Below are 5,753 nucleotides of genomic sequence, written 5' to 3'. Positions count from 1 at the left end.
CTTTTTTTCTTTTGGGTTGTGAATGGAGCTGGGGCATTGATATTTGTGAAATTGTAAGGCAAGTTTGTATATAGTTCAAAAGTTTATAATTTTTTATTCTGCATTTTGAAGTGTATTTTGTCTTTAATAGATACAACTGTAAGTACTGTGTACACTATTAAACCAATAAAATGTTTATAAAATATGCTGTGGACTAGCTTTCATTGCAGTCACACTTTATTTGGAATTACAGGGATGCTGAGCAGTTCTCAATATCTGGAAAGTTCCTCTAAAAGTTCAAAGTTGGAGAAACATTTTCTCAGCAGCAAACTTTAAAAGCCCTTATCTTCACTGCATAACTGCATTAAGTGATGCAAATTGATGTATGCTGCCCTAGGTAGTTCCCTTCTTCTTACCTGGATTAAAGAACTGCCTTGCATTTTACTAGATCACTGTAACTCTCCTGATTCAATCCCTTGTTCCAAACACTTTCCATACTGAAATTTAAGTTACACTTTGCTTTGGCTTTAAAGAGAATTTGCAATTTTCCTTCATTTTGAATTGATTTCATGGAAATTTGTACAAATTAATCTGGAATCATTACTCTATGCTTTGGACATAGGAAAATTATCACAAATTTAAGAGCCTGCAAAGGTTGAGACATGGATTGGACATTTCCTAATCACCCACAGTTATAGACAATTAAGATGACAACATCTGAACACTTATTTTTGGAAGTCTTTTACATAGAAAAATGGTAATTTGGGACTTTATGCTATAGTCCAGAAATGTATCACATTGTTCTCAGATATTAAGTAACAACTTGAACAGGTTGTTTTAGGCTCTGCCACTTGTGTTGATCTGTAACATATACTCGGAGGAGAGAATAATGGCTTCTCTTTTTAAAGCGCAAGTATATCAAAACTTGTATTCATTGGGATTTGTCAATAGTTCTTCTGTTAGTATAGTTTCTGCTAGTTCTAGCAACCCATTAATTGAACTTGTCCTTAACTATTTGAAAAATGCTGCAATTGTGAGGGCATAACCGTTTTATAGAACCTGGCCTAATGTATCTCAAAAACCAACATAAACTACAGGTTTTTTAAAAAAAATGTAAAAGGTATTGTTGGATTTCAGAATTTTAAAAACTTTGGTTTTGGAGTGAAGGGTTTGTCCATGGTTCAGCTTGGTGACAATATCTGTAAGCAGTCACAGCATTGTCAAAATGATGGTACATGTGATGTTACCATGTAAATGGTGCAGTTATGTACTAATGTCATGAGATCTGACATTAGTGATGTCATGATGTACATGTCATTTGCCCCCTTGCCTCCCCCCACCCCGATGTTGATAACGTCACTCAAATGTGCCATTTCTTTCTAAACTATGTCACTGAAGAAATGTGGCTCTCTTGGACTTCTGGTGGGGACAATGACGGCTTAGGCATTTTCAAAATAGAGACGGCACTGCAGCTGAATCAGTGGCTGGCAGCAAGTGCTGGCTGCTCAACTTGCTCTGGATCAAGGAGTAAGCAAGAAATCAGCACATTCGGTCTCCAGATGGCCATTCCTCAAAAGCTAATCACGGAGATGGAAGCTTCTGCAAATGGCTTTCGAGCCGGGTGGCCACAAAGCAGGGGATCCATCTTCGTTTGCCACTGCAGTACAACCTTTATATGGACACTAAAGCTGACCAAACCTCATTTCTAAAGTACTTTGGATTATAACTATTTTCAACTTAAGAGAGACCTTCCTTTGCAACAGGTAAGTAATTATCTTGGGGCTTATCCTTATTTTGGGGACTATATTTTTAAAAGAAGAAATAGAGCTTTAATTTGAATCTGATTAATTCGCAAAAAGCTGGATGAAAATTGGAGTTTAAAAGAGACTTAGAAGTTATTTATAGTGAAAAGGGAAGATTCATTTGCTAGGAGTTTATTTTTCTACAAAACTCCATTTGCAGTAGCGAGGTTTGATGTTTCCATGGGAAAGTTTTTTGTTTTGCTGGACTATGCTTGTTAATTGGCTGGGTTTCTAAAACAGAACACTGTGTGAACAGATCCCTGTGTGTTTCCCTTGATACATGGTTGCAATTTCAGCTTGAAAGACACCAGAGGACATGAACTGTCAGTTTACTTTCACTTGTATTTAATATATCCAGCTACCCCCCCTTGTGAAAAAGGGGGGGGGGAATAATATGGCTATGAGGAAAGCAGTGAAATTAGAAAAATGAAAAGAGGCTCTGTGGAGCAACTGTTAAAGAGAAGATGGTTGCTTTAAGTTTACTTAAACCAATGTTTGATGAATTAGGGGCTAAATTTGCAACTTTGGAAAAAGAATGGAAGAAAATAGATAAGATGGACAGTTATGTGAAACAAATAGCTGGAGACATGAAAAATCTTTGGAGATATGAAGCAGGTTACTGAAAGAATGAAACATTGAAGAGTAAAGCAGAAACCAGAGATCTCGAGTTGGAGGAAGGTCTGAATAATGTGGCCTTGCTGGAATTAAAGAAGAAGGAATTTTGCCTGAGATTCAGGCTATTCTGGAAGTTCCAGGGGAAGATATTAGTAGAAGAGTGGTTCAAGCACGCAGAATTTTTAAATTGGGAGGAGGAAAAAGCTGAAGATGAGATTGATAAGGTATATCAGGTAAATTCACACTATGCAGCAATAAGACATCTACCAAGGGATGTATTAGTACATTTTGCAAAGAAAAGGACCAGGGATCAAGTTCTGCAATGGCATTTTAAGACTAGATTGAAGATTGACAATGTGGATATAATTATACTAAAAGAGATTCCCATCAGGATTTTTTTTTTAAACAGAGGTATTCAAACAGAAGATTTTATTTCATTGGGATAAACTGGAGGGAGTGGTTTTTACTTTCCAACAGAAAAGATTTCAACTGAATTCAGTTCATAAAGTCAAGGAATTTCTGGAAAAATTTAAAGAAGGCTTGGAGGAGATGCAAATAGAAGAGAATGAGCAGACAATCTCAAAAGCCAAACAGGTCCAGGAGGAAGATGAAAAAGAGGACTCTGAGTTGGTATAGACTTTTCTAAATTACTGGATTAATAATGGATTACAAATGGCTAATGTAGAATATAAATGGAGCAAATGCTCCACAAAAGAGAAGTGTTTCACCATTTAAAAAAACTTAAGATTTCATTTGCATATAAGAAACTCATATTAGAAAAAAGGACATAAAATATTTGATTTGCAAGAATTTGGGACAAGAATTTATTTCGGCAGGTCCAAAAAAAATTAATGGGGTTGTGTTACATATTAACCCACAATTAAAACCAAATTTAATATTGGCTGATGAACATGGTAGATTTGTTGGAGTAAAAGTCAAATTACAGGGAATTAAAACATTAATTTTGGGACTTTATGCTCCAAATGAAGATAAAGGAAATGTCTTATGGAAAAACGGATACATTTTTCTTATAAAAATTCATGTCTGATGGGAGATTGGAATGGATTGATATACCCACAATTGGATAAATTATCAGAGAAGGAAGCTAGAAAGAATCAGGGTAAATTACCTAAGACATTTTTTGATTTGATGGACAATTTATCTCTAGTGGATATATGGAGACCGAAAAATGTTAACTCTAAAGAATATACTTACTTTTCAGAAAGACACTAATTGTTCTCAAGGATAGATATGATTTGGATTTCAAAGACTTTGGCTGTTAATGCTTCTAACATTAACAACTAGGAGTCACTTACTAGTGAGATGGGAGGTGACCAAATTTGAAATATAAATAAATAAGTAATAATAAAATAAAATAAAGTAGAGATTTTACCAAAGACTTATGATCATAATCCAGTGAGTTGGACTTTTAAAAGAAAATCTAATTCATTCAGATGGAGACTAAATGAAACATTGCTGCAAAAGAGTTAGTGAAAGGTTGTAAACAAAAATTAATAGAATTTTTGAGAATAATCTAAATAAAGGTATGGACTTGAGAATGGTTTGGGATGCAGGTAAAGTTTTTATTAGAGGGTATTTCATATACCATAACATTGAGTTCAAAAAGAGGAATCAAGAGAAAATGCAAGCTATTTTGGAAGAGATAAAAAAGAAAGAAGATGAATTAAAGTTAACACCAAGCAAGTTAAATATCTCAAACCAAATCAAACTTCTACAGCAACAGCTATCTATTGAGTGAGAGAATTGGGGGAAAAAAAGATGAACTATGTTAAACAAAAAAACTTTGAATTTGCAAATAGGCCAGAGAGATGGTGTGCAAATTAAGAAAGGAAAAAGAAAAGAAAATGATTATGAAACTCCAAGAAGGTGATACTGTAATAACACATAATGAGACTATACAAAAAAAAATAATAAATCATCAGTATTATTCTAATTTATGTAAAAAGGCAGGAACTCTCTCTGGACAAAATAGATGACTACCTAAAAAAACAAAATTTGCCAAAACTTACAGATAACCAAAGACAGATTATGAATGGACCTATGACAATAATGAAGCTATAAAAAAGATTAAACCAAATAAAGTACCAGGACCAGATGGGGTTCTAGGATCATACTACAAAAACTTTTAGGATAAAATTTTACAGCCGCTCCAATCAGTGTTGAACTCTATATTGGTGGAAGGTGGGATGCCAGAGTCTTGGAAGGAGACTAATATAGTGTTATTAACCTGAAGAAGGACAAGATTTGAATCTAACTAAAAATTATAGACCAATATCATTACTGAATAATGATTATAAGTTGTTCACAACGATCTTAGTAGATAGATTGAAAGTTATATTACAAGAATGTATTCATAAAGATCAGTGTGGATTTTTACCCCCCCCAAAATTAAAATATAATGTTAGAACAGTGTTGGACATTATAGAATATTTGGAACAGCATAATGAAAAATAAGCTGTATTAAATTTTTTGAATGCAGAGAAAGCTTTTGACAATTTAAAATGGCCTTTTATGTTCAAAGTTTTGGAAGATATGGACTTCGTAGAGAACTTTATAAAAGGAGTGAAATCAATTTATACATCACAGAAAGCACAAATTATTGTGAATGGAGACTTAACTAAATCATGTGAGATACAAAAGGGAACGAGACAAGATTGCCCACTGTCTCCCCTGTTGTTTATTTTAGTTTTGGAAGTTTTGAATAGAGACAGAAGGGGAGATGAGAAGATAAGGGGCATAAAAATAAGAAAGATACCTATAAGTTGAGAGCCTTTGCAGATGATTTGGTGTTGGTGCTGGAGGACCCCTTGAAGGGGATCAAAGCTTTAATGAAAAGATTGAAAGAATTTGGTGTTTTGGCTGGTTTTAAAATTAATAAACAAAAGACTAAAATGTTAATGAAAAATATAAGGATACAAGAACAAGAATTGATGAACAAAACGGGTTTTAAGATTGAAATAAAGGTTAAGTATTTGGGGGTGAATTTGACAAATAGTAATTGTATGTTGTTTCAAAACAATTATGTTAAGACTTGGAATTAAATTTAAAAAGATATGTTAAGATGGGAAAAATTACAATTGTCATTGCTGGGAAGAATTTCTGTAATTAAGTTGAATGTTTTACCTAGAATTTTATTTTTGTTTCAAACAATACCTGTTATACAGTGGGGCAAAAAAGTATTTAGTCAGCCAGCAATTGTGCAAGTTCTCCCACTTAAAAAGATGAGAGAGGCCTGTAATTTTCATCATAGGTATACTTCAACTATGAGAGACAAAATGGGGAAAAATAAATCCAGAAAATCACATTGTCTGATTTTTAAAGAATTTATTTGCAAAT

The sequence above is a fragment of the Python bivittatus genome, unplaced genomic scaffold (genome assembly GCF_059951505.1).
Source record: "Python bivittatus isolate LINGU-HERP-01145 unplaced genomic scaffold, Pbiv_v1 ctg000700_np1212, whole genome shotgun sequence".
Taxonomy (NCBI): Eukaryota; Metazoa; Chordata; class Lepidosauria; order Squamata; family Pythonidae; genus Python; species Python bivittatus.
The sequence above is the reverse complement of the archived record's forward strand: the minus strand, read 5'-3'. Positions refer to the sequence as shown.